The sequence below is a fragment of the Gopherus flavomarginatus genome, chromosome 4 (assembly GCF_025201925.1).
Source record: "Gopherus flavomarginatus isolate rGopFla2 chromosome 4, rGopFla2.mat.asm, whole genome shotgun sequence".
Taxonomy (NCBI): Eukaryota; Metazoa; Chordata; order Testudines; family Testudinidae; genus Gopherus; species Gopherus flavomarginatus.
In genome coordinates, this window is record NC_066620.1 from 147508237 (window position 1) to 147531915 (window position 23679).

The 23679-nt window shown below is 40.3% G+C and overlaps 1 protein-coding gene across 4 annotated transcripts in view; it reads left to right on the forward strand.

Moving 5' to 3' along the window:
- The window catches only part of BACH2 (BTB domain and CNC homolog 2), a 258650-nt gene that overhangs the window by 101049 nt on the left and 133922 nt on the right, over positions 1-23679 (forward strand). For 3 of the 4 annotated variants that reach the window (XM_050949246.1, XM_050949247.1, XM_050949250.1), the window contains exon 2: positions 22685-22807. The exons of the other annotated variant lie outside the window; for it this stretch is intronic. The gene's annotated coding sequence lies outside the window, so the exon portion shown is untranslated. The remainder of the gene's footprint in view (positions 1-22684; positions 22808-23679) is intronic. 4 annotated transcript variants of the gene reach the window in all.

Consider the following 23679-nt stretch of genomic DNA (forward strand, 5'->3'; position numbering starts at 1 on the left):
ATTTAATGATGACAGACAGTTCCACTGGCTGGGGAGCCAGTAATTTCAGGATCCAGTTCAAAATTCTGCTTCTCAATCCTGCTTTTATTTTTAAAACCCTTTATAGGCTTGATGTAAGCTCCTTCTTGAGCATGGTCTCTGTCTTCTGGGCTCTTCTCCTTCCACTTGTCTTATATCAGTCTCTTTACTGTATCTTCTCAATCTCATCATCTTCTCTTCTGCAGTTTCCATTGTTCCATGTAACATTCCTGTATGTTTCTGCCCCAGGGGTTCTCTGTCACATTCAAATGTCATCTTAAACTATATCTTTTCTCTCTCACCTGGGAGTTTTTATTTTTCTGTGTTATTAGCCTAACAACTGCCTGCTTTAATTTGTTCACCTGAAAGGGCCAAACTTAAATTGATGCCTGAAAAATATGCCCTTGCACATACCACACTTGATAATGCAAGAATAATTATTCATTTTGTGTGTACCAAAACATCAGGTATGTGGGTGCAGCTTTGCTGTTAACTCAGAGCTGAATTAAGAAAATTTGGGGCCCCTTGTAGCCCAACCCCCCCTACTGATTGTCTTGCCCCTCCTTGAGGTGGTGGCACATTTCAGGGTTAAGATAAATAAGATATCACATGCCTCTTGGAATTATTTCTGACATTGATTATGTTCACCTCACATTTCCAAGAATTTTTTTGTCCACAAGGGCTAGAAAAATATATTTGTAAATGGAAGCTAAGATTCAGATCTCATCACGTTACTCCAAGAGCCTATGTTGCGTATGCTTTAATCCAGCCCTTTGAAATTGCCCTTACACTACTCTGACTATACCAGGGATCAGCAACCTTTGGCCAGGGTCGGCTCTAGCAATTTGCCACCCCAAGCACGGCGGCACGCCGCGGGGGGCGCTCTGCCGCTTGCCGTCCCGTGGCTCCGGTGGACCTCCCACAGGCGTTTCTGTGGACGGTCAGCTGGTCCCACAGCTCTGGTGGACCTGCCGCAGGCGTTTCTGTGGACGGTCAGCTGGTCCCGCGGCTCCGATATACCTGCCGCAGGCATTTCTGCGGGAGGTCCACCGGAGCCGCGGGACCAGCGGACCGTCCGCAGCCACACCTGTGGCAGCTCCACCGGAGCCGCCTGCCACCCTTCCAGCAACCGGCAGAGTGCCCCCCACGGCATGCCGCCCCAAGCACACGCTTGGTGCGCTGTGGCCTGGAGCCGGCCCTGCCTTTGGCACACGGTCTGTCAGCAGATTTTCCTTGACAGGCCACATGCCAAAGGTCCCTCGGACCGTGCTGCTTCCCGCAGCCCCCATTGGCCTGGAACGGTGAACCGCAGCCAGTGGGAGCTGTGATCAGCTGAACCTGCGGACGCTGCAGATAAACAAACTGTCCTGACCCACCAGCGGATTTCCCTGACGGGCCGTATGCCAAAGGTTGCCGATCCCAGGGCTATACTATAAACATATACAGATCATTAACTTGAATTCAATCCTGAAAAGCATTTTGGGCAATAGTTTGTATTAGGGACACTCCTTGTATGTTAGGTATATTACAATAGAGGCCTATATATGCATACTGTTTGGCCATCACCCATTTGTTGGTAACAGTGTATGAACTGAGGTAAACTAGTTGTTCTGGATTCTAGTTGCATTCCAAGGGATAGAGTTAAGAATGCAACATCTTACTTTATTTTTAGTTTTCTATAGGTGTATTTCATTCCGATTTGAAAGAGCTGTATTTCTTGTATTTTTCTGAATACACACAGATAGAAATGGTCTTGAGAATAGGAACTTGACAATTGGGCCATTGTTCCTTGCTCATTCTTAGGTCTGCATGATGATGATGTCAGTTGGTATCCATAGCCCTAGTAAGATTGTTGAATAACCGGTGACCTCGTGTCAGTTATGTTTCCATTGTTGGGGAAAAGAAGAGCTTTTAGTAGACTGTTTGTTGTATATTTATGTGGGTGGTTTCTGGTAGGGGTCAAGCTTTGAAGAGAAAATCTGTAAAAATGAGATTGTTCGGAAGCAGTGAGAGAGTAGATGGGGTAAGCTGCACATGAAATGAGGGAGATGTCTGTGAAGGAAACTGCATGAAAATGAGGAACATCTGAAAAAGACATGGGAGGCTGAAAGAAATAGTTTCAAAGATCATCAAACTTTTAAAAAGAAAATCCATGCAACACCATGGGTTTCTTGCGTGCCCTGTTTTACTTCATTCATTGTTGTCTGGGTTGTTTTTTCTCCTTCCCTCTCCTTATTTCAGAACATGACCTTCTAAAATGAGTCCTTGTAGCTTGAGAGTACTTTTCCAAAAATCTACTCTCTGTATGTGTCTTGCAACACACATGCACTCTTTCTTTTGGCTGAACTCCCAGTCCAAAAATACGCCCCCTCCATGCAGTTTTAGGCTGTGTTGGCAAGTGAAGAGTTTATTTTGATGTGGTATCATTTCTATCATTTTGTATATTTCAGTTATTGCAGTTTATCTATTTTTAACCTGTTAGGGATCTAACTTCCTCAGTCTCTTGTGATAACCTAAATCTTTGGAATCTAGTTTGCTGGCATTGCTCTGTTCCTGTGCACTGCACCCTTTCAGGAAGGATTATTATTCTTGTTTGATATGATAATTCAGTCAGCCTACCTAGGAATGACATGACCTCCTTTGACTTGTATTACTTCAGAAATACCATTTAAACAGCACCATATTTTTGATGCGACCACCACACTTACACACTGGTGTGGAGAGTTTACTGTGTTTGTGCAATAAAGCCCATATCTGTTTCCCTGCAGCACCTTCTCTATTTAAAAGAAATTCCTCATTTTATTCTGTTCTCCAAGTTCCATTATTTGCCTCTTTCTCCCCACAATATAGACTAAGATCTGTTCTAATCCTGTGTGATGATTATATACATCCCTGTGTTGTGTGTTGGAAAAGTGAAGCTTGGTTCTGGCAGACCTTTTATATTTTTGTCATGATGCACTCTAGACAGCAGCGCTCACGCCAGTATTGAAGTACATGCTATCTTGTCACTATTCTTGATTTCAGTCTCCTGTCTTGCATCTGTGTCTGGGAAAGCTGGGGCCCTGCTTGTCTGGGGCACCAAGAAAGGAAACCCTTCTAAATTGTAGATTGTGTGCTCCAATCTACAACTGTATACATAAAGAAAGAGAGTGTGCACATGTTGGGAGGGGGGATGGCTCAGAGGAAGAGAAAACAAAGGAACATGGGAATTGCTATACTGGGTCAGATGCATGGTCCATCTAGTCACAGTATACTAGTGGTCCCCAAACTATGGGGCAGGCCCCCCTAAGGGGGTGTATGGGAACATTCAGGAGAAGGGGGTACACAGTAGGGCCTGGGCCAGCCACCATGTGGGGCATAGACAGAATGCCACACTTCTAGCCCTTCTCTGGCACCAGACCAGCTCCTCTCCCATCCTGGTTCAGTCCTCAGTCCTGTTCTGCCTCCAGGCCCAGCTCCACTCTGCCTCCAGCTCCACCCCCAGACCAGCTCCACTGCCAGTCCCCATAGAGTGTAGGTAGGGAATGGAATGCTTCCAACTCCACTCCACCCTGTCCTCAGACCAGCTCCTCGCCCAGTCCCGTTCAACCCCCAGGCCAGCCCAGCTCCACTCTACCCGCTGCTCTACCCTCATTCCCTCGCCACCCACAGACCGGCTTTGCTTCTAGCCCCAATTTCTCCCCCATCCCAAGTTCTGCTCCAGCTCCACCTTCAGCCCAAGCGCCAATGCTGAGGAAGCCTTGGTTGTGCCGTAATGGAGGGTGGGGTATGGAAAGGTTCCAGCAATGGTAAGGGGTGGGTGACTGGAAAAGTTTGTGCACCACTGTAGTATGCTATCTATTCAAGGCCAGCTCTAGATGCTTCAGTGAAAGGTGCAAGAACCCCACAGTTGGCAAGTGTGGTATAGTCAAATCTAGCTAGTAACTGTTAGCTATTTCTAAAATTTACTTAAAATAGCTTTTCCACACACTGCAGTGTTGCAGATTTAAATTCAGTATATCTAGATCTTCCAGGGCTAGAAACTGATGCTGTTAGAAAGAAGACTTCCTGGCTTTCTACTATATAAAGCTCTACGGTAGTTAGTTTCCATAGTATAAAACTCCTTTTTTTCAAGCTTCAAAGGGCCATAAAACATTGAACCTAAAGCCTGTCATTGTCCCTGGACTGAATGTTGCCCCTCTTGAGTTTTAGAACACGTGTAGATTTTGGAGAAGAGAGGAACATATCTCTTAGTTAATTTATTATCATTAGGATCCTAGAAATTTGTTTCCCACAGAAAAATGCGGAATTTGTGTTTTTACAGAGAAACTTTAGTTTTTACATTTTGTGAAAAAATAATCATATTAACTACATTTTACTGGAAGTACCAGTGTCACTTACATAATGTGCGCAACCTCCCACTCTTGTGGTTGACTTTTGAATGTGCTTTACATTTATAGCTTATCTGATCTGGCTGGGGCCAGATTGGGTAATCAGGAGGATTGACAAAAAGCTTTCTATCCCTTTTTTTAGAATAGGAGTAGGGGGCTCGGGTGGACAGCCTCTCTGCTGTCAGCCCCGGGCAGCTGGTGGTTCAGTTAATATGGAGAGCTGGATAATGGAGGCTCGGTTAAATGGGGTTATACTGTACATCAATAAAACATTGTGTTCCACTGATACCTATATGTTTTGGGGCTAGGGAAACTAAAGTTCAGCGTTTCATTTTAATTGTGGAAAAACCTAATACAGGGGTCAGCAACCTCCGGCACGCAGCTTGCCAGGGTAAGCACTCTGGTGGGTTGGGCCAGTTTTTTTACCTGCCGCATCGTCAGGTTCAGCTGATCGCGGCTCCCACTAGCTGCGGTTTGCTGTTCCAGGCCAATGGGGGCGACGGGAAGCTGCGACCAGCACATCCCTCAGCCTGCGCTGCTTCCCACAGCCCCATTGACCTGGAGTGGCGAACCGCAGCCAGTGGGAGCCGCAATTGGCTGAACCTGCCGACGCAGCAGGTAAACAAACTGGCCCAGCCCACCAGGTACTTACCCTGGCAAGCCGCGTGCCAGAGGTTGCCGACCCCTGCTGTAGTGCATAGAAGCCAGCCAGGTTAAGTTCCCATTGTGCAGTGTTCGATATGAAACAATGATGACTGCCATAAGGAGCTTACAGGCCAATTTATGTGTTTCAAATGGCAATTGTCAGGAGCTACTCAGAATTTTAGGATGTTGGACTAAAGAGTGGGAGATGGACTGATGAGAAGAGTGCACGCAAGGCAGCAAAGTGTGCAGTTATATAAATACCACCACCACTGCTGCCGCCTGTGGGGGGTGAATCAGTAGATACAAATGCACACCTCCTATGATGTTGACATTCATCTACTATATTGCAAAGCTAAACAAAAAATTACATTTTTCAGGCATGACTGACCACCTCACCTGCACTCTGCTCACTAATCAGTCTCTGCCAATACTACTCCTGATAGCTATCATTCTGACAACAAATTAATTGAAAACCTTTTAGAGAAATGTCCTCTCTTCTCAAAATATGGAATCCCTCTGCTCCAACCTTCCCACAAGCCTGTGGACACACTCTCCTACCAGCATCTTATAGCTAAGGAAAGATAATATTCAGCCTTGGATCAGGATTTAAGCTCTGATAATTAAGTACTGCAATCAGGAGCCTTGTGCAATTAGAAGGGAAAGTATCTTAGCTTTTAAGTGAGACATAAGCAGAGTCAACACTTGGTCCTAGCCCTTGAGGGTATTAAGGAAGTGGACTTCGAAATTGAGATACGATTTACAGAAAAGCTGTTTTAAGTAACTTTTAGAGATTGTACCATTTTTACAACTTATCATTTTTATGTTGCTTTGAGGCATGTGTGCAGTTGGACCTCCTGCATTATAGATGGAAGGTCAGGAAAAGAGTAATAATTAAATTATGGAAAATGCTCTAAAATATTCTTTAAAAAAGAAGTCTGAAATGTTGCATATGCATAATATGTGTTGGTATGATATGGTGTCACGGTTTTATTGGCATTCTTTCAAATGACTTGCATACTTCATTTATGAATTTGCTGCTTATGAGTGATATGGTCACCTAAAACTCATACCATTAAAGTCTTTATATACCACAGTACATCATCAGATGATATCCGAGTAAGAATATGTACTATCTAAATCTGAATTCTTCCCATGTCATCAGATGTTGCTTAGGGCATGAACAAGGCTCTGCCATCCCTGTCTATCCTGCACTGCTTTTTCTATGTCTTTTAAATCCCATAAACTTTCCTTCTCTGAGTAGAGTTTCGCACAGGGACTCTTTCAGTTGGCCCTTTTTGAATATTCCTCTAGGTGCCCAATGGCACAACTGCCATGGCAGATGCTCTGGCATCATTCTGGACACATGTCCCAGATACTTATATTTTCTTTTCTGGGTAAGCGGAGGTAAAGGGTTGTTGAAGTCTGACAAATCACAGCATTTTTTATAAATCCAAAATTTGGGTGCAACATGCAGGGAAACTTGATTGGTGTTAGAGTGCCCCTTCAGCTGAAGAATACTGCTGGGATTTGTTGAGATTTCACAGTAGTGAATCCCAAAAATGTTTGGTTGTTGAGAGACTTAGAAATGATTAAGACAGGAATGAAGGTAAGAGGATTAAATGGCTTGTTCAATAGTTTTGAGCCTCTGATTTAAGTGCATAAATATTTTCCTTTTCCCCCTACATCTTTCTATTATTTTTTTGTTTGTGACATATGTTTTATGGGAAAAGTGTATAAAAATTGTTAAAGAAATTTACAGGAGGAAATTTTCCATCTGTGGCATAATGGGCTCTTCAGAAATAAGAAACTAATTATTACCAATAATTACAGGTTGTTTGGTCAACTTCTTCTGTATTATAGCAGTGGCATTTGCACACTTTTAATAAGTTTTTTCTCTTGAGGCAACCCTGAGGGTTTGACATGGACCTATGATAATCACACCCTTACCTCCTAATGTGGGGGTGCAGCAACCCTTTGGAATTGAAACTGCTGAATTTACATAGTATAGCTCCTTCAGGTCCAGGAACAAGCAAATGGCGTACACAGTGATAATGTGATCTTCTGCTTGGTTGTACTATACATTTGTTTTGGGGTAGTGCCTGGAGACCTCAAGTGTGACTGGGGCCTTGGAGTGCTAGGCACTGTACAAATACATAGAAACAGTCCCTGCCTCCAAGATCTTGCAATCAAAAGAGTGGAAGAAAAGGAATATGATCTCCATTTTAGAGATGGGGAACTGAGATACAGCGTTTAGGTGCTTTGCCCAAGGTCGCAGCGGGAGTCCCTAGCATGGCTAGGAATTGGACCCTGATCTCTTGAGTCCCAGGCCAGAGCCTTACCCACAGAATAGTTGTGCCTCACTCCATCATTAGGCTGACTTTGTCTGACATATTGTCTCTTTTCAGTTACACCTGAGAAGATTTGGGAGCTTTGTCCAACGAGCAGTAAAGCTTTGATTATATACTGCTTTTGATTTCCTTTTCAGTGTACCTGGAAGTGATGTCAAAAAGCTACATCTGACCCAGGTTTTATTTCAAGGGGAGAGGTATCTCAGTAATAGTAGTAGATTGTCAGTCTACCTATACATAGCCATTTAGTGAGTAGAGCAATATATGGAACTTTCTTTCAGTGAATAGAGCAATATGTGGAACTTTCTTCGATGTATATGTATGCAAGAAGAGTTCTGTTGTTCTTTAGTTTCATCTCTCTCCACTGCTGTCCTTTCTCAACATGTACAAGCTTTTGCTGTAAGCATTTCCCAACATGTGATCAGATCGGTAGTTACTTGAATGATTTAAGCAGGTGTATGTTTCACCTGCACGTTTTTGTTTTCTATTAATAGCTGTGTCTTGATCCCATAACACTCTCACTTTATATATCTGGCTATTTGGTGTTAAAGTTAGAATCAGGACTCACAATTTGTCAGACCACTCTGTTTTATTAGCGCAGCGCTCCGCCATTAACACCTAGATAATGTGAGTGGCCATGCAAGACCCAAACAGTCTTATACAGATAAAAGAGCAGGAATTAGACAAAGGGACAAAGAAAGCAAAACAGTAAAATTCACCAGGGGCATAGCATGCATATCCTATTTTCTTACTAACTCTTATTGATTTAAGGCTAATACTTCACCAATTGCCCTTAAATGGTGCAACTGTTCTATGTGAATGTCTGTATTCCTGACACCTGGATTGCAGCATTCCAACAGTTCTACTTAAAGGTACAGACAGCATTTCTTTAATCCTTTCTGTTTTCACAATATAATTCATTCTACTTTTACAATCCCTCCTTTTGGTTAAGCGCACGCCATGACCAACAATTACAGGGTTCCACAAATTAACCGTTCCTTATCTCTTTGTTCATCAGTGATATTCAAAATCATTATATTAACACTCTGTTTTGGGGCAGTCATTTGGGTGACACAATTCTGGATACAACAGGAGATTAACTGAAAGCATACAAAAATCACTAAGATTCTAAACAGGATAGTTAGGGCTCCCTGAAACAACCAGTTTTCTGTGCCAGAGAAATTGAACAGGTTACTTAGCCACTTCCAAAAAGAACTTGACTTTTTATGGGGAAGATATGCGATTTGTTCTAAGTGGCTAGCACGATCTCTTACCTCATTGGTATTGTCAGGTATAAACACACAACATTTTTTTCCAATGAGAGCACAGGTCCCTCCTTTGGCTGCCAGCACTATGTCCAATGCCTGACGGTTTTGGAGGGCCACCTGTCGGATCGCCCATGTTTCTTTGGCCAGGGTTTTTAAACTTTTTTTTGGTTTCATTTGCCATTATTTTAACTACTGCTTGTAACCTCAGGAGCCTTTTTGCATGGTGTATTACTCCCCCAAGTGGGATAAAGGAACTGCCAATAGCCTCTGCCCAGGTGTCATTACTGTTCCATATTGTGTTAAACGGACAAGGTCCTCCAGTGAGGTCTGGGGAATTGAATGGGTAGCCAGGACAGGAACACCAGTTTGAAAGTGGGCTGGGATGTGGCTGCAGACCTAGCATTTAGAAATAATAAGGGTCTCAGCTATCCACACTTGCTGCTGGATAAAAGAATTTGTCATTGTGGACTCCCCAGACCTTAAGACACCAACAGCCGAGGAACAGGCACCACCAGAGGTGCATGTTGGAGGCAGGGCCCTTCTGGTTTTGACAACCTCAGCTGAGGGAACTGCAGTCACAGTTTTATGTCCACCAGGCAGCAGGCGCTAGGCTCACTACTGCTTCTTCTTGGGCCTTGCTTTATGTAGTTGTCTGCTTCCGGCAACCCTTACAAGAGCGTAGATTGTAAGGTATTGCAGGCTGTTCCTCTACGTTTTCTTCTGGAGTCAAAACTGACTCTGCGTGGTCCTGAGGTGATGATTGGTTCACTGGGGGTGGTGCATTTTTACACTGTGAAGCATGTATCCACTCTGAGATGCCAGATAGTTTAACAGCAGTCGGGGTAGTAAGCACTGCCTGGTGATTCTTTGATGTTCAAGTCTTTTTACTACTTCTTCCTTGACTCTGGTTATAACAATGGCCTTCACACCTTATCTTTTCCTGATGCATGCATACATTTCTCATTCACACAAATAGACTGAGAATACAAACAGTAGTATTTTATATTGAGCAAAAAAAAAAAAGGCATTGCAAATTAAACCTTGCTAAGTTTTACAATTGATAATCAAGACAATTTACATTGAGACCCAGGCCTTCAATGTTTCTCTAATTTACTTAACATAGACACAATAGAGAATCCTGTCTTTTACTAACTAAATCTTAAAGAGTTAAGAGAGGGCCCAATTTGTAATGCATATGGGAAAACAGAATCTTATAGTCCCAGGAGGTCATTTCTTTCTGCTATTTAAAAAAGTAGCTAGCAGGATGAAATCATATTATACTTTAATTCTTATGGGACATTATAAAATCCTGTTCCTACAACATATCCCCCTTTTGACACTAAGATTATTAATCTCTAGTGTCACTTCTTATTTAGTCCGCGTAATAGAAAATACTGGGAGGTGATTTGGGCCTGTGGCTTTAGCTTTGCATACATTTGTTTTATCCAACAGCACATTTTAAACATTGCAATTAAACACATACAATTTAAAACCAAACACAATTAGGGGTAGTAACATTAGTATGCTAGTAGTTGTGAGAGACCATTCAGAAAATATGTTATACCAATGGTAAGCTATGTCATGTCTTTCTGCAGTGGCAATTCTTAACATGTCCCCATTTGCGTGTATAATGTGAATGGTCCAGTTTTCCACATTTTTTTTCTAGCAACTATGTTACCTTTTTAACTTTTAACAGATGATTGGTAACTGTTTGCCATTCAACGCCAAGATTGATAGAGAACTTAGTTAAATCAGTGCTTACAATAAGCTGAGACTTGTTGTTGTTATTGTGGCAAATAGTGAATGTGATTATTAGTAAACACAGTACTTATATTATATTTACATTTGTCTTTTGGTGGGTTACTAACACTTTTTAAACAATTTCCCCCAAGAATTAACACCTACACATAGCCTGTTATACAGTACTTTGGTCTTATTATTCATTTTATTTTACATACAGGATTTTAGTGAGATGTCTTTACTACAGGGCTTTGGAGCAACAGGCATGGATAAGCATACCCACTTTGTAGTGTTCAATAGTTTCCCTTTTTCCACAGCCCACTGGCTTGAGGTCCAGGACAGCCAGAAAGATCTCAGGTGCAATCTGGGAAGTGGGCTAACCTTCCATGTCTTTGCTTCCAGAGCCTGTTGGTGTGCAATTTTAACAACAATTTCTTCACTTAACAAATTTTGTCTCACCGTACTGGAGACATACTGCATTCATTTATATTGATAGGTATTAAACAATGATTTTTTTTCTTTGCTTTAACAAATGCATTAAAAACTTAATATTTTCTATTACCCAAAACATCTTATGTTCTAAATATCTGCATTTCAGTACATTCCATAGCTATTGCAGTATTTTTTTTTACTTACATTTGTTCTGTAGCGGGTGTTAGCGTTTTATGATTTTCTGAAAGACAAAAATAACATTTTTCTACCCTTTTGGGGTGGCATTGATTGTTGCTTAAAGATTCCATTCTTTTACAAATACCCTTCCTGATTGCAGGCAAAACAGAGGAATTACCCCATATTTTCCTGTGTTTTTTGTTCTATAGGCAGGCCAGGTTTTAATTGATTTTACTTTTTAAGGGTTATGGGGAAATTATTCCACTGTTTAGTTATTAAATTCATGAGGTGCTGTACCTCAAGTTTTTTCTTTTATATAGCAGACCAAGTTTGTAATGTTTTTCCTGCTGTGTTAAGCTTTAAGTTTATTTACAGGTAATAGCTGAGAAGCATTATTACCATATTACTTTAAAGGATTTTTTCAAAAATCATACACACTATAAGTTGTTACAGGGGTACTTACTAACATCAAATTTATTTTAATGTTTAATATTAACAATAACATTAGCATCAAATCTGTTAAAGGTATCTTGTTATACCATGCCTTTTATATAGGCAATTTGTTTGCTGACTAGGTATGTTTTTTATTTGCAGCTTCTTTTGTGCTGGCAGTTCTCACCTTTCTTTATCAGTTAGGTAATTTGCATTAACACAGGCTTGGCTTTTGGATTCAAAGCCATCAGCAGAACTCAGAGACTCTGTCTTAACAAACAGAGATCTGAAAAAGAAAACACAGCCTATTGCTGCTCTTTTTGGAGCCGTAATAGGATTTTAATTCAGTAGCTCGTTTCATTTGCATTTCTTTTACCCCCTTCTACAATATACACTGCACATGTCCTAGGGAAAATGCACATTCCTTCTATACTACAACTTTTTTAAAACATTAGCCATATTAATTTTTACATAAAGTGTAACTGTTTTGTTTTGTTCTTACAGAATTTTTATGTACCCTTATAAAAGTGACAGTCTGATTACACAGAGCCATTTTAAGGCTCAGTGTTTTTAACATTGCTTCTTTTTGTTTTGTGGACCTTACCTCTGCTGTTGCTTCAGAGGGTCACTGTTAATTTCTTATTTTTTCATTACAGCTTTTATCTGCTATTTTTACCAAAAAACAAACAAACAAACAAAAAGACTTCAGAATCTCTCCCTATTCTCCTGATTTTGACTGCGCTATTGCAGCCATGACTTGGTCTTTATTTAAAAATATTTTAATTTCTGTACAGAATCAAGATACCACTTAAGGGTTAAATGCTAAATCCCAAAGCCAAACAGCACTAATTACCTGGGTCTTGCAAAAAGGTCTATCAGTTTTGCAACCTTGAATTAGAGTCAAATGAATTTTTAGTGGCATTAAAAACAAAAACAAAACCAGTTTATCTCAGACCTAGAAAACAGGAGTTTTACAAACCAGATGTGTTGGTTTAGATTCTTAGAATGTTACATATTTTCACAGACAAGTAGATACATACACATTTTCTTTTCCTTAACATTTCTTTACACTGCTTTGTTTTTACATAGCTGTGTATATATATATATATGGATTATTTACAGGCATTCTTCTGGAAAAAGGGCCCATTTCCCCTTCAGAATGGCTGCAAAGAAACCAAGAATTCTTTCTCTTTAACATGGTCCTTTTTAACATTTTCCACAAAGTTTAACTGCTTAATTCTCTTCAGCCTCTGTAGAGTTAACTTTTCACTCTCTTTTCTTAAATCACTTGTTTATGTCCCAAAATGACACCTTTATCACCTCAGATTTCGCCATTTTAAGTATTGTTCCAGGGGTTCATGCCTGCACTTACTGCTTTTTTTACCCCGACACTATTCCCGTAGGATTTTCAACCTGTTTCTTTATCTGTTGCTTGCCTGCTTGTCTGGGCCCAATCCTCCTTCTTTTTTTTTCCAATGAACCGTTTGTGAGTGATATTGTGGTCATTTCACAATTTTGAAAGAAATGTTCAAGGAAAGGGACCAGGAAGGGTGGGGCTAGTTGAGGAGCCCACCTTCCTTGCTGAATTGGTAGTGGAACACTAAAGAATCAGTTTTTGAGGCAGACAACAAAGGGGAACAGAGCAAGGGGCTTTTTGTCCTTTTTACAATGAGATGGGAGTATGAAGGGGGTTGGATCGATCCGGGGTTTGGAGAATGGGGTAAAGGGGAGCGCTCAATCTGGTGGTGGGAGAGGAGGCTTTTAATAAAGCTTTTAACTTATTATTTGAATATTTGAGAGAGGCGAGTTTTGATTTTGTCCACCTGTGATTTGCCTCTTGCCACCACTGCATGAAACAATTAACCTCTCCTTTACCAAATTTAGTTTTAGGTTGGCTGAGTTTGTCCTTTAAGACGTCCACTCAGTCTTTGTCTCAAGATTTTAACAGCGGCCACTGAGTTTTGGGATCCCCCTGAGTTAGCCTAGACCATTATTCCAGAAATTTACAGGAGTCTGGACCCTTTTTACAGAAGTCCGGACCTATCCTAAATACATAAAATGAGCCGGCGTTCATTTAGGGAACAGTCCCGACTTAGACCTCTGGTTACCAATACAGGAGGACTTCACACACCAATCACACAAGAAGGAAATTGGGGTTCGTCAGAGCTATACCCAGTGCAACACACAAAAGGAGCCCACAGGCTACTGCCTCGATCGCCCTTGCTTTCACACCAGGGGTTTTACCCAAAGTGTGGTGCGGCTGCGATTGTGCAGATTCCACTCACTCAGTCCGCGGGGACAGGAACCCCTTGGTCGGCTTATCCCCAGACGGAGATTGCACCCAGACTCAAACACTCCACAAGAGGGCGGATAGACACAGAGACAGGACAGTCCTCAGTCCGGACAAAACACAGAAATAATTACCTGACCAGATTCCTGATGTCAGATCCCAGGATCCCTCCCAAAACAGAGTGGGAACCAACAGGTTCGATGGCGTAGACCTCACTGTGGCTGTGCGCCTTTCCGCTCTAGTGGAGGACCACTTGGCCAAATGCCCAGGTGCCGGCTACCACGATCATCCTACAAAAACGGTCAGGAATCACACAGCCCCAGTGAAGACGGTTGCCATCTCGGTGGAACCTCCAAATTGTCAAAGTTAGAATCAGGACTCACAGTTTATCAGACCACTCTGTTTTATTAGCACAGCGCTCCGCCAATAACACCCAGATAGTGTGAGTGGCCATGCAATACCCAAACAGTCTTATTTATACAGATAAAAGAGCAGGAATTAGACAAAGGGACAAAAAAAGCAAAACAGTAAAATTCACCAAGGGCATAGCATGAATATCCTATTTTCTTACTAACTCTTATTGATTTAAGGCTAATACTTCATCAATTGCCCTTAAATGGTGCAATTGTTCTATGTGAATGTCTGTATTCCTGACACCTGGATTGCAGCATTCCAGCAGTTCTACTTAAAGGTACAGACAGCATTTCTTTAATCCTTTCTGTTTTCACAATATAATTCATTCTACTTTTACATTGGTATTTCAAGAACAGTTTAAGAGAAGAGCTGTGTATCCATCTGTATGTCTGCCGCAGGTATAGGGCTAGTATTGGTATTGGTGCAATGCAAGAGTTCAGTGAAGAAAATGTAATGGCAGCATGACCTCATTTAAAAAAAAATCTAATATGGATTTTTCCAAAAGAATAAGCAGACTGAGGAAATGGGCCTTGAGCCAGGCTATGTAATATTTTATTCTAACACAGCATCAGTCAAACTTCCAAGCTGGTTTAAAAGGCTGTTTGAGGCTTTCTGTGGTTTGTTGAGAGTGGCTTTAAAAAAAAAAAAAGGTTTGTGTACAGAACTAGCAAATGAATTCCTCCATCAGAAAGTAGGTCAGTCAGTGACCTCCCAGTAGTATGAAGCAGCAGTTTATAGAGTAACTGACAGCTCAGCAACAGTAAACCTCACTGTCTCCAGGAAGCTTGTCATGACAAATGTAAACACATTATATCCTGTATTCCTCTTATTTATTTATTTTCATTGCCACATTAGAAACCACAAACTGTCGCTATGCATCCCCTTTCTTCACCCCTTGTAGTCTCCAGAGGGAAATGCCTTGTAACATACCTAATAATTTTTACAAGCTTATGTAATGAGCAAGGCATTCGAACAGGTTTTTTGACAACTGAAATTGAACACTTTGGGTCACACCTGAATAAAATCCAAACCAACATGTCCCTGGTAGGGAAGAAACTTATGAGTAAGGTAGGAACTGAATTATCTGGGGGACCAAGTATCCTTGCCTTGATTCCCTTCATGAGGCATGAGACCTTTGCTTACACCCATTCGATTGTCTATACTTGTGTTGCTAACATCAGTAACTATATTGCTAAGGAGATAAAACTTTTTAAATGTCACGATTCACATTTTTTCCCTAGGAATTTTTCCCCTAGTTTTCCTCATAGGTTTCCATTCAAATCTGGAGACAGTTTACTTTAAAATAGTGAGGGAATATATCTCCCTTAATGTTCTTTAAATTCATATTTGCATTTTCCGGGATGTGATAAGTCTCACAGTTTTAATTGTTTTGCTTGGCTTGCACCTATATTACTATGAAAATCAGAGTGCATTAGAGGGGTCAAGAATGGATCGGGCCAATACAATTTGCATGTTGGGATTTCTAGTTGCAGTACTGTGTTTCAGTAGTGCAGTGTGTGTGTGTGTGTGTGTGTGTGTGTGTGTGTGTGTGTGTGTAAAGTGAAACAGTTCTCTGAAAGCTATAGAGCTTGATTCTTTTCCTTGGTTTTGAGTCAGGTTTGAGGTGAGTCAGTCATGCTTGAAGTAGAAAATGATCTGGTTTAAATGTTCTCCCTCAAATCATCATAAAAGTTCTACGAGTCACCAAGTGGAGATGTTTAACCACAGAGATCACAACACCAGCAACAAATGGATGTTTATCTGGAGACAAGGTCAATGTATTAACTTTTCTTCTTAATAAACACTTTTAATATTTTTTTTCTTGCTCTTCTCCAAATTCTGTCTAGTTTATTGTTAACTTTCTTGTGCTGAGTGGCCCAGAAATGTACACAGAATTTTAGGTTCTTTTTCACCAGTATCCTACAGGGAGGGATTTTTCTGATGTGATACCTCCAAAGCTCTAGGTGATACCTTTTATATGAGAGAACATCACCTGCAAGACTGGACTGTTATTGAACTGAGTCTTTAAATCAGCTTTTGCAGTGGAACAAAAATACATAGCCATGTGTAGTGTCTGACAATAACTGGTGATGTTAAGGCTAATCATTCTTTTGTGCCTTCTCAGTGATTTTTATATTAGTTACCTCTGTTTTAACATGTCATGTTAAAATAAAATTGCCTGACATTGCTCATGCTAAGAGCAGGGCTTGGGTTTAAGAGCAATCTGAGGACTCCCTTGTTCATCCTTTTTAAAACCCAAACACTACCAAAGCTGGAGGATTTTAATTAGGTTTGAATACTGCAGGCGTAAATTCAACAGGAGGCTGGACAGATTTAATAGACCAAAAAGCAAAACTTTTTCTCTGGGTGCTTATGGCCAACTTCATCATTGATGTGACCTACATCATAGTTAATGCTACATATAAATATAATACTTCATGCACAGGGACCCAACCTTTCCCTCACTTAGCTTTTCCTCTGAAGCAGAAAGCCACTTCAGAATCATGGAGATGGAAGGGATGTTTTTTTTTTTTTTTCTTTTTTAAGCCCTTCCCAATGGTTTCCACATGTGAAGCAGTACAGGTTTTGGTTCAGCCCAGTTGAACATCTCACAGTCCCTTTAAAGGTTAAGAAATGAAAGAGGTTTTTGAAGCCTCCACTCGTCTGAAAACAAAGAATTTTTCCCCTCTCAATTGCCAGAGGACGGCTGTATCATAATGTCCAAATTAACTGCTTTCCTATTTGCTGGTGGGTGGAACGTCTCTCAGCAGTACTGCTGATGACAGTGGTGACCTTTAAATAACATGAAGACCATTGTACAGCATAAATAGGGAAATTACCCACTTTCTTTTTAGCCATTGATGTCGTTTGTCTTGGGAGTGAGGAAACTTTTTGATAAAAACCGATCAGCATCGCAGTGTTTGGGTTATAGTAGAAACTATAAGTTTGAAAAAATGATACATGGGGAGTAATAATGCTGAATCCTATTCACTTCTCTCAACTATAGGACTTTTGATTTTCAGTATAAATATCGAATCTAGGCAGTGCTTCACTTTGTTTCACAGTATATTATCTGGTATGTTATCACCTTAAATATGAGTGGCATGAGGAATACAGAATATGATCTAAATGTTCCCTTCTGATTCTGGGATCCAGGGCATGGGACTACAGAAATGAATGTTCTTCGGGGGGTGCTCCTGACCCCGTGGAAACTGCTCTGAACATTGGGAGGATGTGGGGCTATGGGGTCAACCAACTTTCTACTAGATTCCCTCCATCCCTCAACCTGCAGGCAGAGCAGCAAAGTTACTTCATACTTAGTCCCTAGTAATTTACTTGGTCTCCACTAACTATGCTGATGAACCGCCGTCCCCATCACAAGCTTCTGTGACAGGCATCCCCTCCTGCAAAAGTCGAGCTGTCAAAGGTGCAGGGTTGAGAAGAGCAAGCAATGGTACAAACAAGGGACCTATCCATGTAATCACCTGGCTTCCAGTGGATCTCTCAGTACTCACAGGTAGAGCTGGTTAAAAAACAAATTCAATTTCACACACACACACACACACACACACACACACACACACACACACACACACACACACACACACACACACACACACACACACACACACTCGCAATAAAGTGCACAGGAGAGAAGGGGCCCATTACTTGGATAATCCAGATAATTTTTGATGTAATAATAATTTAGATTTTCAGTTTTCCTGTAGTAGGAAGAAAATTAATGTTACCATCTGTGTAGAACAGAAGAAAGTCCCAGCAAACTGCTGAAGTAGTCTAGTTAATACTTGGGCTGTCTTCTGTTTCAGCCTCATGGCCTGATGGACTGTGACTAGTATATTCATGTGATGCATTCTAAGTATGTATAACTGTTTGGTAGTTGCTGTTTTTTTCACTTGATTGCTTTGTGTTTAGAAAGCAATCTAAGTTAATTGAGCATGGATTATATGATTTCACTCAGCAGTACAGATAATGTCCAGCTTGCCCGCATGACGTAAATGTATAATGCTTAGTAGTAGTCTCACTGTCTCTGTTTCCATTAGATTTAGAAGAGTAATCAATTTCACTTGTCAGAATAAGGTCTCAGGTGGTATAGAAATTCTTTACTGGAGTATATACAGGTTGTGTGCAAGTAGGAGTGGTGGTGTGTGTGCAAATCAACTTTATGCATGCATGCAATGCAATACTAGTGTTTTGTGCAGTGCCAACCTGAAATCAAGTCTCAAAAACCAGGAGTTAGGGCTTCTACTACATTACTAAAATAGTTTGGTATGTAAGATAATGTTAACTTAAATAAGGTTTACAATTTTCAAGAAAAATGGATGTAGGGTGCAGTGTGACCAAATTAACAGGTCATTAAAAATCTCATTCCACTTAACATTTTATTAGTATGTAGCAGCAGTAGTTTGGACTCAAGATTGCACAGGCATCAGCTTTTGAAGAAATCTTACACAGATCACTGATGCACCTGTTTAGCCATATGTTGAGCAAACCATTCCAGCAGTGGTGTCCAGTTACTTGCATTAACCACTTAAATATATTGTGAGCTGCCCATATGAATACCGGAAAGCAAAAATGAAACAGTGTACATACTGGCCTGATGTTGCAAATAGCACATCCAGATTGCTTCCAGAAAATGTGGAACATCTTGCATTTTGAAAATTCTATGTTGCATTTATGTATGAGTAGACTGGTGGAGATGATTTGGCTAATGAAGAGAATGATCACTTGCCTATGTTATACTCTGGGATTAACCTCTTTTGACACCATGATTTTTCGACACACAGTACCCACCCTAAGTTTTTGGTTTGTTCGCTGCTTTAGGCTCCCTTGCATTTATTTATGCATGTAGTGAGGAGCAGAGCAGTTCAATGCAAAAAGTACTTAATCCTCAACTAAAGAAATCCATGTATTTAGTTCTCCTGGCATTGTTTCTCCTATCTTCTTTTGATGGCTTATCTTATTCTTGTTTGGAGTAAGTAGGAACCGTTAGGGCTTGTCTCCACTACTGGTGGGATTGATGCTGCGGCGATCAATCCACCAGGGGTCGATTTAGCGTGAGGACCTGGTAAATCCACTGCCAATCGCTCTCCCATCGATTCTGGTACTCACCAGAAGGAGTTGATGGGAGAGTTTCTCACGTTGACCAGCGTGGTGTGGACCCCGCGGTAAATAGATCTAAACTATGTTGACTTGAGTTGCGCTACTAATGTAACTCAAACTGTGTAGTTTAGATCAATTTTTCCCCCCCGTGGTGTAGACTTGCCCGTAGTTAGCATTTCAGCAAGTTAATACTTCTCACATTTCAATGAGGAGCAGTGTCACCTCCTTATTGAACCAAATGTGTAAACAAGACAGATTTATCCAGACATAAATAAGGCAGATTATTTATAATCTGCTACAGTATGCTAGGTACTGATGAACAATAAACATCTTAAATACTGATGAATCAGTTTCAACCATAGTCTTTTTTTTCCATATGGATCCTTTCAGAAGTATTCTTAGTAAGAAATGTATTCACTTGTGATATCGCGTACAAGCTAGTCTGTGATTAGAAACAATAAAAGCCTTTGTGGTAAGCTTTATTTTTCAATTTAAAGTGGGTGGTTAGTTGGTTTCAATGGCCATGAACAGTTAATATAGAATATTTTTCACTGGTCAGGTCTAAATGTGCTGGGAGATAGGAGAGCATGAGCACTATGCAAGGTTTTTTTCATAGCTTTCTTCATTGCTTACATAGCACAGGCTTCTTGGAAGGTAGTAAAGAATTTTTAAAAAATTGAATCTTCATGAAAATAAGCACAGGTTTAACTGACAGGGTAGTAAGTTTCATAGGTCAGCATGCTTTGTGAACCCCAAATACTTGTGAAGCTGGCAAATCCTCAGACTTTGCATTCTGCACCCGTTCCTAATTTTAACTGTGAGGTGGCTGAAAAGAGAAAGTGTAACTTTTTTTAACTAACAATTTATGACTCTGTTAACACATGACACAGTTTGTCACAGCTTTCTGCAGCTGATCATGCTGCTGTGAATTAATTTTGAACATCAGTTGTGAGTGGCAAATATTTTCTGCAGTGTGAGCAACTTTTTGTACAGTGTGAGTTGTCAGAAGCTTGATGTCTATCTTTAAAAAAGGCTGAACAACTCATTGATCATTACAAAATGTATTATAGGTAGAATGGCAGAAAAATGAAGCGCTTTTATTTCTTCCAGACCAATCAGTTAAGCCCTGACACTGGGATTTGAATTTTCCTCACATAGTCAGCTAGTGTCTCATGTTAAGTAAGCAGGTGGGCTGGGCTAGTGTTGTGAAACCTTGACTTTCAGACCCATTGCCCTAAAAGTGTCTGATGTAAACTTTATTTCTACACACCCAAGGCAGCTAGATTAGACGGGGGTCAGCTTTATTCTTTTTGGAATCTGGAATTTGTTTATATTGATCACTGTTTTCAGTGCTATAGAAATGATGGCCTTTGTTTTTGATTCAGCTAAAGGAGTAAGGAATCTTAATAAAAGTTCCTAGATCATCAGATTCAGCTGCAAAAGTTAGAAAATACCTTTTGAACTAGGACATTACCTTCCCTCCCCTAAATAAGTATGGTAACTAAAGGTGGTAACTAAACCCCCTTTTTTAGAACTCTTACATAGGGATAAACTTCCAAAAATTCATCTGAAGTCATATGCCCTGAGACCAGTATCTGCATGTGCATTGGGATCCAGTAATTTAATTTTTAAAAAGGACTTAAAACATTTAAGGAGTTGCAGCCACAGACAAAATGGATGGGTGAAAAGCTAATATGGTAAAGGACTGCGTAGTATTGTCTCTTCTTTCCTGGGCTCATTGTGGCAGTAGTATTGTCAGGAGCAGTTCAGCAATAGGAGGTGATATGTTGCAGATGGCATAAGGGGCTTCAATACAGTCCAAGAAAGCCAGGGAACAAGAGGATGCCTGCCTGGCCTGGACTCAATGTATTACTGCCATGCTAGCCACATTAAGTCTGAGCAAGGAACAGTTTCACTTCTTGGCCATCAGGAAGGAGGAACTGCACAGAATATAGTGCTAGATACAGGCCACTCTGCAGAAAGAAAGAGAAATACAAGCATGCTGCGCATGGCTCAGTAGTTGAAATCGGAGCTGAGGAGCAGAGATTCCCTAGGCGGGACCATGTCATAGACAGCAGCAAAAGTCCCAGCATTGGGCAAATGTTTTATCCTGTATATAGTATTAAAAGTCTCAGACACATTTGAGCAAAATGTTGTTGTTGTTGTAACAATGTAGCAAAGCCTCTTTTAAATCGTGATGTGAGTAGAAGTTCAGTGTAAGTTCACATCTGCTGAATTTTGTTCAGGATTTTCAGTTTGAAATGCCTGATAAAATCATCCTTTGCTGCCTGCAACAGATTAGCACCCACTTTTAGCATTTTTCTGCTGAGTCATGGAGCATCTCGGTATTGCTTGAATTCAGAGTTTCTACGGAAACAGCTTCAAGGACTATGATGCACCTCATTAATGAATACTGTGTCAATTCATGTTATTAATCACTGTGACTACCAGAAATTTGGTCACTATCTGCTTTTCCAAAATTACAGGAAGAACGTCATGACTGAGCAATGGCCATGGTTCTTTTTATTTCTTATTCTTTTGGCTTCTCAGTTTGAAAGTGGATTTGTTTTTGTAAATGTCAGTTTGATTGGTAATTCCATAGCCAAGTCCCTTTTGTAAGAATTCACATTAATTTCAAAAATAAGACCGAAAGCGGTTTATTCAGACATAAACTGACAGATTCAAATAGATTTAAATAAACCAAGCAACAGTAGCCTCCCAACATGATGAGCATACGTTTGCATTAATTTGCCTAATCACTGAATTGCTAACACACCTAACAATTAAGAAACATACCTGTAAAAAAAAATCTGTCTGCCTTTTATCAACAATGGTACTTCTTTTTTCTCTTTGTTCAGTATATTTTAATCTAAACACGAGTCATGAAATCCTGGCCCCACTGAAGTCAGTAGGAGTTTTGCCATTGACTGTAATGGAGTTTGCATTTCACCTTACTATTGTTTCAGAACATTCTAGGCAGAGCTGGCTGAAGAACATTAAAAACGTCTTGCTAATTTTCAGCCTCATTTCTATTTAAATTCTTAATGTTGGAAAAAAATTCAACCTGCTCTACATGAAATGGTTAGAAAATCGCAAATATTTTTCACAAAAAATTCATCAAAGTTTTTGAAAGTCAAAGAATTTCAACTGTCTCCAATTCTGAGCAACCCTCCCTCACTCTCTCTATAAGCATTTATGTTCTTAACAACAGCAGATGTGAGGCTTAGTAGCTTGTTGGCTTCTTTGTTGCATTAAATCCTTTATTTTTTGTTCCTGGCGTAGTTGTTTTGTAGCTGTTCATTGTAAAAAGAGGCTTGAGAATTTTATAAATTTCCCCATCAAGCTGCTTTTGCCCCAATGTGGTGAACAAAAAGACTACTAAATTTGCATATTTCTTACAAAGGATTTTGGTTTTGTTTCTGTTTCTAGGTATAACTATAGGTGTTTCTTACGGCAAAAAAGTTGAGCCACACAACATCCAGTTGGAGATAGTCAACTGCCTAAAGCAGCAATTTGTTTGCCTGAAGAGAGTTGCCAGGGGCTGTATGTTGGGTAAGTAATTTTGCACAGGTAATGGAAAGAGGTTTGTTTTTTGGAATCTCTCCATACAGTTTTATAATTTAATATGCTGTCTATTTAACTGTAGCATCTAAGGCACTTATCTAAGACTCATCCCTTGGAAGCATTTCCAGAATTTTGCTGGCTAATTTTGAAGCTCCGGGATACAGTGGCAAAAAATTGTTCTAGGAACAAGTGCCTACATTTAAATCTAAAAAGAAATATAAAGAAAAATCCATGTGGATCTCTTTGCCCCTAGACAGTTCACGTTTTCACCTCAGTGTGTTTGTCAGATAAATGACGATTGTGGTGTTCTCAATGGGTTGATCTTTTTGTATTTGTTTGTTTTGCAGCAGTATAGTAGTGTTCTCCACTGCAAACCCCTAAAGCAGAGGTGCTCCACGGGTGTAAATGGTGATTTGCTTTTCCATACAGTTCCTTCACTGGTAGATTTTTAAGTCCAGAAGGGACCATTAGATCATCTAGTCCGACCTCCTGTATATTACAGACCAGAATATTTCACCCAGTTCTAAACGAGGGTTCTCCATTACTGATGCTGATGATGCATGAACCAAAAAGAACATAGTTCCCCTTTCAGGTTTCAGGCTGAGTATATGGGTGTGGCAGTTACAAGCATATTTTGTCTTATAAACTCAGCAAAATTTCTCTGGAAATCATTAAGGCACCAAAAAAAAAATAATTAAAAAATGGAACCACTTCCCAATGCGATCTTTAAAGTCACTTTCCAAAGTAGAACCAATTTTGGTGTGGCTATGGCTTTAATTAAAAATACTTTCTCCTTTCCTGTTTACATTGCCCTCCATTTTGTGATTGTTGTGCATACAACACATATTCATAACTCTTTT